This window comes from Callithrix jacchus, chromosome 8, assembly GCF_049354715.1.
Source record: "Callithrix jacchus isolate 240 chromosome 8, calJac240_pri, whole genome shotgun sequence".
Taxonomy (NCBI): Eukaryota; Metazoa; Chordata; class Mammalia; order Primates; family Cebidae; genus Callithrix; species Callithrix jacchus.
The window spans coordinates 108,416,766-108,430,594 of record NC_133509.1 but is presented as its reverse complement, the minus strand read 5'-3'; the positions used below and the strand labels follow the sequence as shown (position 1 = coordinate 108,430,594).

At 41.7% G+C, this 13,829-nt stretch overlaps 1 protein-coding gene and 1 non-coding gene across 45 annotated transcripts in view; one reads left to right on the top strand and one right to left on the bottom strand.

Annotated features, from left to right (window-relative positions):
* The window catches only part of NUMB (NUMB endocytic adaptor protein), a 177,330-nt gene that overhangs the window by 25,929 nt on the left and 137,572 nt on the right, over window positions 1–13,829 (top strand). For 5 of the 44 annotated variants that reach the window (XM_078335357.1, XM_078335347.1, XM_078335339.1 and 2 more), the window contains exon 2: window positions 10,681–12,380. The exons of the other annotated variants lie outside the window; for them this stretch is intronic. The gene's annotated coding sequence lies outside the window, so the exon portion shown is untranslated. The remainder of the gene's footprint in view (window positions 1–10,680; window positions 12,381–13,829) is intronic. 44 annotated transcript variants of the gene reach the window in all.
* Window positions 8,533–8,640, bottom strand: LOC118145257 (U6 spliceosomal RNA). The gene has a single exon (XR_004730385.2). It is a non-coding gene; the product is annotated as a U6 spliceosomal RNA (small nuclear RNA).

The window sequence follows — 13,829 nt, the reverse complement described above, 5'->3', positions numbered from 1 at the left end:
GACAGGATTTCACCATGTTGGTCAGGCTGGTCTTGAACTCCTGACCTCAGGTGATCTGCCTGCCTTGGCCTCCAAAAGTGCTGGGATTACAGGCGTGAGCCACCGCACCTGGACCTTTTTTTTTTTTTTGAAATGGAGTTTTGATCTTTTTGCCCAGGCTAGAATGATGCAATGGCACGATCTCAGCTCACTACAACCTCTGGCTCCCTGGTTCAAGTAATTCTCCTGCCTTAGCCTCCCAAGAAGCTGGGATTACAGGCACACACTACCATGCTCAGCTAATTTTTGTGTTTTTAGTAGAGATGGGGTTTCACCATGTTGGCCAGGGTGGTCTTGATCTCCTGACCTTGTGATCCACCACTTTGGCCACCCCAAGTGCTGGGATGACAGGCATGAGCCACCGCACCCAGCTGTACCCTCTTTTTCTATAAGGGCTTTCTTCATCATTTTCTCTACATTTTGTCTGTTTCTCTTTCTATTCTATAGCACTTTGTACCGATTTTGTATGGTATATTATCTACTTTGCATTATAGTTAAGAATGCAGGCTGGGTGGGTGGCTCATGCCTATAATCCCAGCACTTTGGCAGGCGGAGGTGGGCACATCACTTGGGGCTGGGAGTTCAAGACCAGCCTGGCCAACATGCTGAAACCCTGTCTCTCCTAAATATACAAAAATTAGCCGGGTGTGGTGATAAGCGCCTGTAGCTTAGCTACTTGGGAGGCTGAGGCAGGAGAACCTCTGGAACCCAGAGGTAGAGGTTGCAGTCAGCCGTGATCATGCCACTGCACTACAGCCTGGGCAACAGAGTGAGACCCTGACTAAAAAAAAAAAAGAAAAAAAAAGCAGTTATTTTTCCAAAGAGATTGTAGTTATCTCTACAAATAGATTATGTACATGCTGGGAACAGGATCTTTGTTACTTTGATTTACTCTTTGTAACTTCCAAGTTGCCTGTCAAGATTCCTTGCATGTAGTGGATCCTGAATGATATTTGAGTTGAATCTATTTAATAATCTGTGCCCTAATGGAGCTTATAGTATAATGGAAGGGGACATAAGAAGATAAATATATGGGAAAATTGCCATGTAAGAATATGTGATAAAAATAATGAATAGTATGCCAGGATGAGAGAGTAACAAAGGAACGTGTTTTGATCTTGTGGGTGAAGGCTGTACATAGGGTTGACATTTAAATGTGTATGAAGAACTAGAAGGAACCACTGCATAGAAAGCTGGAGATAGTACATCCTGCATGTGGGAAAACATGGGAGCTTAAATTTTTGAGACACTGAAGCTTAGTGTGTGTGAGGATGAGTAGCTTTTGCTTTTATTTTTTTAGACAGAGTCTCACTCTGTCTCCCAGGCTGAAGTACTGTGGTGGTGTGATCTGGGCTCACTGCAACCTCTACCTCCCGGGTTCCAGTGATTCTCTTGCCTCAGCCTTCTGAGTAGCTGGGATTACAGGCTCGTGCTACCATGCCTGGCTAATTTTTTGTATTTTTAGTAGAGACAGGGTTTCACCATGTTGGCCAGGCTGATCTGGAACTCCTGACCTCAAGTGATCTGCCTTCCTCGGCCTCCTAAAGTGCTGGGATTACAGGCATGAGATACCACGCCAACATGGTGAAAACTTGTCTGTACTAAAAATACAAGAATTAGCCGGGTATGGTGGCGCCTGGCTGTAATCCCAGCTACTGGGGAGGCTGAGGTGGGAGAATCACTTAAACCCAGGAGGCAGAGGCTGCAGTGAGCCAAGACTGTGCCACTGCACTCCAGCCTGGGCGACAGAGTGACTCTGTCTCAAAAAACTTAAAGTAGGGGAAAGGAGATGACTGGTTCAGTTGGTGTGGAGGGAAGGATGACTTATAGATTTGACTATGGAAAGGACAGGGAATTTCTATCTAATGGCTACTGTTTTCTTAATGAAAGTATCATAATTTAAAGGGGTGGGAGGAATGGAAAAGAATGGTGAGATGTTTGAGGACTGAAGAAAAGGTATCAGCCCAGGGAGCTTGTAGAGTAATATTGCTGTGGTTGAGGTTGTTGATTGTGAATTTATGACAATAACCAGTTTGGATGTTTGATTTTCTATAATATTCCACTGCTCTGTTGCAATCATGAAGAAGGTTGGCTGCAGTTTTGTCAAGGCAGTGTGAAGGGGAGAGACATGGGAGACACTGATTTGTTTAAGAAGAATGATTATATTGACAAACTGTAAAATTGAAGTTAGATAAAGAAGAAAATGAAACCAGGAGACTGATAGGGAGAAAGTGGAAGGTTTCATGCATTGATAGTCTCATTAAGAATTATTGGAGCTGGATGAGGATGCAAAGGCATAAGAATGATGCAGTAGACTTTGGGGTCTCAGGGAGAAAGGGTGGGAAGTGGGTGAGGGATAAAAGACTACAAATTGAATGCAGTGTATGCTGGGTGGGTGATGGGTGCACCAAAATCCCACAATTATCACTAAGGAACTTACTCATGTAACCAGATACCACCTGTTCCCCAATAACCTATGGAAATAAATTTAAAAAGAAATGTATTGTAGAAAAGATACATGATTTTTAATGTTAATAAATATTTTGCCTCTCTGTGAAAAAAAATAATTCGAGCTAGGCACAGTGGCTCACACCTATAATTCCAGCACTTTGAGAGACTGAGGCAGGTAGATGGCTTGAGCCTAGGAGTTTGAGACCAGCCTGGGCAACATGGTAAAACCCCATCTCTACAAAAAATTAGTCAGATGTGATGGTGCATGCTTATAGTCCCCACTACTCAGGAGGCTGAGGTGGGAGGATTGCTTGAGGTCTGGAAGTCAAGGCTGCGGTGAGCTGAGAGTGTGCCACTGCACTCCAGCCTGAATGGAAAGAGTAAGACTGTGTCTCAGAAAAAAAAAGCAAAAGAGAAAAAAAAGAACCAAGAATTATCCCCTGGGCCCAGTTGAACAAGTAAGTTGGAAGAACCAAAGCTTTTACTGTGTCTTTCTTCTCTTTACTTTCTTCTCATTATGTCCAAAATGACCAGAGTACCTATGTTGTATAAATAAAACCGCTTAGAGTCTTCCATTCTAAATAGTTTAAACCCGCTTTTAGCCAATGGATTGAAACACACACAGAATTAATGACCTATAGGATTTATGAGTGATTTCAAGCATGATCTATTTTAAAGTGTAAAACTCCATCTCTACTAAAAATAAAGTAGGGGAAAGTCGAGTTTTACACTTTAAAATACATCACGTATTTTAAAATACAAAAATTAGTTTGGCGTGGTGGTGAACTCCTGTAGTCCCAGCAACTTAGGAGGCTGAGGCATGATAATTGCTTGAACCCGGGAGGCAGAGGTTGCCGTGATCCCAGATCTCGCCACTACACTCCAGCCTGTGTGACAGAGTGAAACTGTCTTAAAAAAAAATTTTTTTTTTGTCTATTTGATAAATGCATAATATTGATCAAATCAGCTTCCTTTGTTAACTTCTACTTTCTATAAATAGGACATAGGAAAATAATTTCCTTTGATAAATGTCTGGATCTACTTGGGATCTTTCTGTGAAATATGTGACATAAGGTCTAAATTTGTGTTTCTTTAGAAACATTGAAAAACTGCTGGACGTGGTGGTTTATGCCTACAGTCCCAGCACTTTGAGAGGCCAAGGCAGAAGGATAGCTTGAGCCCAGGAGTTTGAGACCAGCCTGGGCAATATGCTGAAACCCCATCTTGACACAAACATAAAAATTAACTGGACATGGTGGTGTGTTCCTGTAATCCCAGTGATTTGGGAAGCTGATGTGGGAGGATTGCTTAAGCGTGGATGCAGAGGTTGCAGTGAGCCGAGATTGTGCTATTGCACTCTGGCTTAGGTGTCAGACTGAGACTGTTTCAAAAAACAAAATTCAAGAACTTTTTTTATTTTGTTTTGAGAAACAAAATTTTATTTTTATTTTGTCTTGTCACCCAGACTAGAGTGCAGTGGCACAATCATGGCTCACTGCAGCCTTGACCTCTGGGCTCAAGCGATCCTTCCACCTCAGCCTCCCATGTGGTTGGGACTAGAGGCATGTACCACCATACCTGGCTAATTAAAAAAATCTTTTTTTTTTCTTTTTTGAGATGGAGTCTTGCACTGTCACCCAGACTGGAAGCAATTCTCCTGCCTCAGCCTCCTAAGTAGCTGGAATTACAGGTGCCTGCCACTACACCCAGCTAATTTTTTGTATTTTTAGTAGAGACTGGGTTTCACTATGTTGGCCAGGCTAGTCTTGAACTCCTGACCTCATGATCTGTCCACCTTGGCATCCCAAAGTGCTGGGATTATAGGCATGAGCCACTACACCTGGCCTAATAACCTTTTTTTTATAGAAATGGCATCTCACTGTATTACCCAAGCTTGGCCTCTGAACTCCTGGGCTCAAGCCATCTTCCTGCCTCAGCCTCCCAAAGTGCTGGAATTACAGGTGTGAACTACTGCGCCTGGCCCAAAAACCCTTATTCATTGTTGGTATAGTCTCTTTGGAAAACGGTTTGGCAGGTTGTCATACATAATTAAATGTACACTTACCATAATCTAACAGTTTCACTTCTGGATATTTATTCAAGTAAAATGAAAACACAGTCATAAAAACTTACATGCAAATGTCATATAGGTTGATGCAAAAGTAATTGCAGTTTTTGCCATCTTAAAGCCTTTTTTTTTTTTTTTTGAGACAGAGTCTTGCTCTGTGCCCCAGGCTGGAGTGCAGTGGTGTGATCTTGGCTCATTACAATCTCCACCTCCCAGGTTCAAGCAGTTCTCTGCTTCAGTCTCCTGACTAGCTGGGATTACAGGCGCCCATCACCATGTCCAGCTAATTTTTGTATTTTTATTAGAGACAGTGTTTCGCCATTTTGGCCAGGCTGGTCTTGAACTCCTGACCTCGTGATCCACCTGCCTTGGCCTCCCAAAGTGCTGGGATTACAGGCGTGAGCCACTGTGCCTGGCCTTTAATGCTATATTAACGGCAAAAACCGTAATTACTTTTGCACCAACCTAATAATTGCCCAAAACTGGAAATATTGCCCCTGCACTTCAACTGGTAAATTGATAAAGGTTGGCACGTCTATACAATGGCATACTATTTTGCAATGAATGCATTCACTAACATTGTTCAGTATCCAATACATTATGCTGAATGAAGGAAGTCAGACTTAGAAGGCTACATACTGTGTGATTTCATTTTTGTGGTATTTTGGAACAGGTAAAACTATAGGGAAAGAAAACTGACCACTGGTTGCCAGGAATTGGAAGAGAGTTTAACTACTGAGTGCATGAAGGAATTATTTTGGGCGTTCTATATATCTTCTGTATCTTGATTGTAGTGGTGGTTACATAGTTATGTGTTTTTCAAATTCAGGAGTGTACATTAAAAAGAATGAATTTTAGTAAAATTCATTATACCTCAATTAAAGTTCTACGGTATTAAAAATTGTTTTGCAAATATCTCAGAAAATTTTTTTTTCTTTTTTTGCCAAAAACTCCAGAGAATATACCAAGTAATTGTTTTTAATTTTAATGTTGTAGAGACAGGGTCTCACTCTGTCTGTCGTCCAGGCTGGAGTGCAGTGGGTGTGATCATAGTCACTACAGCCTTGAACTCCTGAGGTCAAGTGATCTCCTGCCACAGCCTCCTCAGTAGCTGGGACTCAGGCATGCACCACCACGCCTGGCTAATTTTTTTTTTAGAGGCAGAGTCTTGGTATGTTCCCGAGGTTAGTCGAACTCCTGGCTTCAAGAGCTCCCCAACCTCTGCCTTCTAAAGTGCTGTGATTACAAGCACTAGCCTAGCCACTGTGCCTAGCCATGTTTTGTTTTTAGATTCTGCTTATGTGACTTTGGGAGGAGAAAGTGGTGGATGGCACTGGTAAAGTTTTTTTAGGGTGTTGAAAACACTGTGTAAATGCCGAATATGTTTACACTTAGCATACATTCCTGTCATACATTTAATAGAATTTTATGATGTCAGAATTAGAAGAGCCCAAGAGACCTCATAAAGTGTTCTTTTTAAAACAGATCAAGGACCTGAAACCTAGGGAGGTTAGCTAAAGTCCCACAGCTAGGTAGTAGCAGACATAGATCTAGGATTTTTTACTTGTATTTTACTAAAACACAGTTTTTATTTCAAGTTATTCTCTTGAGACTGTTTTTAATTCCTTTTTAAAACCTTTTAATTGTGTCATCCTAAAACTAGAAACCACTTCCTTCCTAGTGGTAGCAAAGTGTTGTGTCTGGTTGATAATAGGAAAGCTAAATATGAGAGATTCCATACCACTTTAAAGTTTGCTTAGACCTACTCAACAAATTTAGTTATAGACACTTTTCTTTAATTAGTAAATCTAGGTGCAGACACTTTAACTGGTAAATCTGGATGCTTATTTTTGTACTTTTCAAGGGCTATCAGGAATAGGTTTTAGTAACTTTATTGCATTAAAAAATGATATTTTCAGGCTGGGCGAGGTGGCTTACACCTGTAATCCCAGCATTTTGGGAGGCCGAGGAGCGGGGAATTACCTGAGGTCGGTGGTTTGAGATCAGCCTGACCAACATGGAGAAATCCCGTCTCTACTGAAAATTCAGAATTAGCCGAGTATGGTGGTACATACCTGTAATCTCAGCTACTTGGGAGGCTGAGGCAGGAGAATCTCTTGAACTCGGGAGGCTGAGGTTGTGGTGGCCGAGATCACGCCATTGCACTCTAGCCTGGGCAACAAGAGTAAAACTCTGTATTAAAAAAAATATATTTTCAGATTATTATGATTGCTGGTTTGTTGGGAAGGTAGAAAAGCTTTAAGTGTGTTCTTTCTGGTTACCTTAGCTGCTGAGGATTTATCCTATAAATACTGAGAGATTTGAGAAAGCAACAGAAGCAGTCTTAATAGATGCATATTCAGGAAATGGAGATTGTAACGTTATTCAAGATGTACAGCAGCTTTAGTTGTCTTCTGTTCTTGAGAACTGGCTAACTTTCACTGTACCTCTTGTGTTCACTCTTCCCTGTGAGTAGTTTTGATTGCTTCTAGACCCAAAAAGAACAAAGTTTAGAGTTCCTGCTCCTTAGAGATCCTGTTGATATTGTGGATATTGCAGATCCAGTCACAGAACTAGCAGGTAGAAGGATCTTTTTGTTTTTGTTCTGAGAAAGAGTTTTACTCTGTTGCCCAGGCTGGAGTGCAGGGGCATTTTCTCGGCTCACTGCAACCACTGCCTCCCAGGTTGAAGTGATTCTCCTGCCTCAGCCTCCCAAGTAGCTGGGATTATAGGCGTGTACCACCATGCCTGGCTAATTTTTGTATTTTTACAAAATTTCGCCATGTTGGCCAGGTTGGTTTCTGACCTCAGGTGATCCACCTGCCTCCCAAAGTGCTGGGATTACCTGTGTGAGCCACCCCAGCGGCTTTCTTGTTTTTTGAAGCTGTGTCTGTGTCAAGCAATTTAAGAGTTATTTCCTGTAAGCCATAGCTCCAGGCAGAGTTGGCCAGTTGCTTTCAGCCTTCTGTGTAAGTAAGGAAACCCTACCCCAACCCTAGCTCTGGCGGATTGTCTTGTCTCTCTTTTTTTTTTTTTTAGGTGGAGTTTCACTCTTGTTGCCCAGACTGGAGTGCAGTGGCACAGTCTCGGCTCACTGCAACCTCCACCTACCAGGTTCAATCGATTCTTCTGCCTCAGCCACCCGAGTAGCTAGGATTACAGGCATGCTCTACTATACCGGCTAATTTTGTATTTTTAGTAGAGATGGGGTTTCTCCATGTTGGTCAGGCTGGTCTCAAACTCCAGACCTCAGGTGATTCACCTGCCTCAGCCTCCCAAATGCTGGGATTACAGGCATGAGCCACCATGCCTGGCTTTTTTTTTTTTTAAATATATATTTTATTGCCTTTTAGGTTTTGGGATACATGTGAAGAATATGTAAGATTGTTGCATAGGTACACACATGGCAGTGTGGTTTGCTGCCTTCCTCCCCTTCACCTATATCTAGTGTTTCTCTCCATGTTATCCCTCCCCAACTCCCCACTCCCCGCTGTCCCTCCCTTAGGTCCCCCCCACAGACCCCAGTGTGTGATGCTTCCCTCCCTGTGTCCACGTGTTCTTATTGTTTAACACCCGCCTATGAGTGAGAACATGCGGTGTTTGATTTTCTGTTCTTGTGTCAGTTTGCTGAGAATGATGGTTTCCAGGTTCATCCATGTCCCTACAAAGGACATGAACTCATCGTTTTTATGGCTGTATAGTATTCCATGATGTATATGTGCCACATTTTCCCTGTCCAGTCTATCATCGATGGGAATTTGGGTTGGTTCCAAGTCTTTGCTATTGTAAACAGTGCTGCAATGAACATTCGTGTGCAGGTATCCTTATAGAACAATTTATAATCCTTTGGATATATACCCAGTAATGGGATTGCTGGGTCAAATGGAATTTCTATTTCTAGGTCCTTGAGGAATCGCCACACTGTCTTCCACAATGGTTGAACTAATTTACACTCCCACCAACAGTGTAAAAGTAAAAATATAGAACGCTTCACGAATTTGTGTGTCATCCTTGCACAGGGAACATGATAATCTTCTCTATTATCGTTCCAATTTTAGTATATGTGCCGCCAAAGCGAGCACTTTTTTTTTTTTTTTTTTTTTTAGAAAATGGAAGGGTCGCACTCTGTTGCCCAGACTCTGGACTTCGGTACAGTGGTACAATCATGGCCTTTTTTTTTTTTTTTTTTTTTGTGACAGAGGCTTGCTGTGTCCCCCAGGCTGGAATGCAGTGGGGCGATCTTGGCTCACTGCAACCTCCACCTCCAGGGCTCAAGCAGTTCTCTGCCTCAGCCTCCCGAGTACCTGGGATTATAGGCACCACCATGCCCAGCTAATTTTTGTATTTTAAGTAGAGATGAGGTTTCACCATGTTGGTCAGACTGGTCTTGAGCTCCTGACCTCAAATGATCCCCCCCACCTCAGCCTCCCAAAGTGCTCATAACACAGGTGTGAGCCACTGCATCCAGCCATGCCTAGCTAGTTTTAAAATTTTTTGTAGTGAGGGATCCTCTGCGTGTTGTCCAAGCTGGTCTCAGATTCCTGGGCTTATGTGATCCTCCTGCCCTGACCTTTCAAAGTGCTGAGATTACAAGCATGAGCCACTGTACCAGGCCAGGTTCTGACTTATATGGAGCATTTTTAGTGCCTGTTCCCCAAGGAAGCCAAATTCCCAGCTGCCACAGCCTGTTTCTGAACCAGGAGCCCAGTAGGACTCTGGCTTCAGAGGTCTTACCACTGTGCATTTATATTACTTATCAGTGCCTAAGAGGTATTTATATTATTTTTTGAGCCAGCTATGCTTTATTTATACATTTGATACATTTATATATATAGTTATTTGGGTAAATTTACTGTACCATCTTGGCCTGAAGCCAAGATTTTAAATCTTGCCTTCTTTCAAAGCCACATTTTCTCATCTTTAAAATGAGAGTCTGGACATGGTTGGCTCATGTAATTTAGAGATGCGCTCACTTTTGGAGGCTGAGGTGGATGGATCACCTGAGTTCAGGAGTTTGAGACCAGCCAGGAGAACATGGTGAAACCCTGTCTCTACTAAAAATACAAAAATTAGCCGGGTGTAGTGGCAGATGCCTGTGATCCCAGCTACTCTGGAGGCTGAGGCAAGGAGAGTTGCTTGAACCCAGGAGGTGGAGGTTGCAGTGAGCCAAGATAGAACCACTGCACTACAGCCTGGGTGACAGAATGAGTCAATGTCTCAAAAAATAAATAAATAAAATTAGAATTATAGGCGCTATCTCTTAGTGTTTCTTTGTGCTGATGAAATGAGATCATACACAGTTATACACATTTATATATAAATTCTTAGAACAGTGCCTTGAATATAGTAGATGCTATATATATAGTAGCGATTATGTTTTCAAGTGAATCTTGTAATTTCTTGTTGGTATTTAGGCAGTTAGTTATATAGTGACAGCCAAACACTTGTCGATCAATATTCAGAATTTCTGTAAATGTGTCTGGGAATTATGGCAAGTTTTGAGGCATTTGGGTGAGACATTTACATTTAATTTTAGGCCAGGTGCAGTGGCTCACCTCTGTAATCTCAACGCTTTGGAAGGCTGAGGCAGGAGTGTAATATTGGGGTTCAGGGTACCCTCAGCTCCCCTGAGAGGACATTTCTCCAGGTTCTTGGTCTCCTGCCCTCTCAAGAATGAGAGAGTGGACCATGGCGCAGTGCGTAGTAAATGCCATACTCAATAGTGTTTGTAGAAAGTGATTTACTTAGAGAGAGAGAGAGAGAGAAACAGGAGAAGGAGAGAGAAAGAAACAGCTAACTCTCACACTGAGTGTGAGAATCCAGAAAGATGGAATTGAGGAGAGGAAAGCAGCTTCCACACAGAGTGGAAGGAAATAGAGAGATGGAGTTTAGAAGGGGAAGATAGACTTCCACGAAAGTGTGAAAGGGGACTCCAGAGGGAAAATCCAGAATAGAGAAAAACAGCTTCCATGAGAGTGTTCGTGGAAGGGGACCCAAACATGGAGTCCAAAGGGGTATGGAAGAAAGGGACTTTTAACCTGGGAGGAACCCCCACCTTCTTTAAGACCCCTGGCCAATGAAAGGAGTTCCTTAGAATTTCTTTCTTTCTTTCTTTTTTTGAGACGGAGTTTCGCTCTTGTTACCACGCTGGAGTGCAATGGCGCGATCTCGGTTCACCACAACCTCCGCCTCCTGGGTTCAGGCAATTCTCCTGCCTCAGCCTCCTGAGTACCTGGGATTACAGGCACGCTCCACCATGCCCAGCTAAGTTTTTGTATTTTTAGTAGAGACGGGGTTTCACCATGTTGACCAGGATAGTCTTGATCTCTTGACCTCATGATCAAGAAAGTTTAAAAAATTATATTAAACTTAATCTATACCCTGGTACCTTGAGCTGAAGGGTTTTCATGATGAATTACAGTTTTTTTTTCCAATGTAACAGAGTGCTTTATTCTTTATAGTTACAGTTGCTTTTTAGAAATATTCATGTAATTGATATTTCTTTAAGCTCTATTGCATGTACTTTCTATTAGCTACAAATCAAGTGAATTTAATATGTGTAGATGTCATAGAGACACCATAGAAGTTGGAATGGAGTGAATTTTAAGTCAGGAAAAAAGGGGTGTAACAACGTACATGAGGGAGGAAATAAAGTGGTGCTTGAGGTAGAGATGTTGACTTAGACAACCATAGTTCTGACTGAGGTAAAGATCCTTTAGGGGAAAGAACAAAGATGAGGGATAAAATATTATAGGACAAACTTCTAGCCTCTGCGTTTAGGTTATGACATATATTTGCATATTGCAACTCCTAAAGCCCTCCTTCTAGTCAGTTAAACTTGAACCATGAATTCAGAAGCATACATCATTATTTTTTATTTAAAAATCAGAATGGTAAGTTAGTTTTTCTTCCTGGATTTGGGGTTTGAATTAGTGGACAGATGAGTGTTGTACACCATTGCTGTCTACTATTTTTTGGGAAAACCTGAGTCTGTCATTCTGCCCTTCAGAGATGTGCTCATGAAGATTATGCTTGTTGATAAATGATCCTACTTCCTTATTTCTTCAGCTTAAATAATAAGACATACCACTTCCTTTTTCCTATTACATCAAGCCCTGAGTATGCCTTTGTTTTTATTTTTGTCTTATATTGTAAACTACTGTGTACATAATAGGTATTTGGAACCATGAGAGTGTTTTATCAAGAAAGAAGCATGGCACTGAGAGGATTGATAGTGACTACATTAGAAGCACTTTGGTTAAGGCAAGATTTTATAATGTTCCTAGTGGTTATACATTTCTCCCCAAATGGAAAGGTTTTTTAAAAGACTGGGTTAATTCTTCGTCAGAATCAATGATGGGATTTGGAAATCTTCAATTAAGTAGAAGATATATTAGGATTCTGACCCAGAACCTTTGAGGTATTAGGAAGAAATTAAACACTACTTGTCATAGTTACTCCTAACATTTTACATCTTTCTTTTTAAATGTTTCTTCTATTTTATTTTTCAATCTGGGACAAGACTGCTAATATTTAAAAATCTGTCATATTCAGAAATAGATTATATATGTAGTAATTGTGGTTTTTGAAATTACTTTTAATGGCAAAAACCATGATTACTTTTGCACCAACCTACAGTACAAGTATTAATACAACCATCTGTCATATATCAAAATAGATCAAGAGTCTTTTTTCTTGAGACAGGGTCTCACTCTGTCACCCAGGCTGGAGGGCAATGTTGCAATCTCGGCTCACTGCAACCTCTGCTTCCCAGATTCAAGTGATTCTCCTGCCTTAGCCTCACACGTACCTAGGATTACAGGTGTGTACTGCCATGCCCAGCTAATTTTTTTTTTGTGAGTGTGTGTGTGAGACAGAATCTCACTTTGATTCCCAGGCTGGAGTGCAGTGGTGCGATCTTGGCTCACTGCAATCTCTGCCTCCTGGGTTCAAGCCATTCTTTTGCATAGCCTCCCCAGAGCTGGAATTACAGGCACTGGCCACCATGCCTAGCTGATTTTTGCCAACATGGGGTTTCACCATGTTGGCCAGGCTGCTCTTGAACTCCTGACCTCAGGCGATCTGCCTGCCTCGGCCTCCCAAACTGCTGCAATAACAGGCGTGAGCCACTGGGCCTGGCCTGTATTTTTTTTTTTTTTTTTTTTTTTTTTTTAGTAGAGATGGGGTTTCATCATATTGGCCAGGTCTTGAACTCCTGATCTCAGGTGTTTCACTTGCCTTGGCTTCCCAAAGTGCTGGGATTACAGTCATGAGCCATTGTACCTGGCTGATCAAGAGTCTTTGTATTGACCTTGTGCCATGAATACTCCTTTTTGTCTATATTGCCATACTGGATATTTGTAAAGCAGTTTAGTTTGCTGGAAGGAACACAGGATTTGAAATCAGAGCGCTTTAAATCTTGTGTCTGTCACTTACTAGCTTTGTGACTGACCTTTTTGAAATTGTTCACCTTATAAGTAATATGAAAAGAATAATGACATCTGTCTTATGTCTGTCTGCTATATGGATTAAAATTAAACAAAAATGCTCCATGTAAACTATAACATCCTCTGGGCGTGTAACAATTTTTTTTTTTTTTTTTTGAGACAGAATCTGTCCCTCCTGATATGGTTTGGTTGTTTGTCTCTTCTACATCTCATGTTGAAATGTGATTCTCAGTGTTGGAGGTGGGGGCAGAGGGTTGATTGGATCATGGGAGCAGATTCCTTGTGAATGATTTACCATTATCCCCTTAGTGATAAATGAGTCTTGCTCAGTGAGTTTACATGAGATGTCGTTATTCAAAAAAGTGTGGCACCTCCCCACCCCCTTTCTTCTGCTCTTGCTGTGTGATGTGCCTGCTTCCACTTAGCCTTCCACTATGATTGTAAGCTTCCTGAGGCCCTTACTAGAAGACAAGCAAATGTTGGTGCCATGCTTATGTATCCTGCAGAACCATGAGCCAGTTAAACCTCTTTATAAATTACCTAGTTTCAGTGTCCTTTGTAGTAGCACAAACAAATAGACCTTTCTTGCCAGAGTTAGAAATTGGTTAGACTTTTTATCCTATTCAACTTCATAGTGTCATGAAAACAAGGACAATTTGGAGGCCATATTGGGATCTATCCTTGCTTGAAGGCTCTGGTTCTCCACAAGGGTAGTACTGCTACCATGATGTGTTTGGATCTTTGAGGATGCACTTTTGGTTGCCACAATGATTAGAGGATGACGAGTCTAGTTTTGACATTCAATGAACAAGAGCCAGGAATAC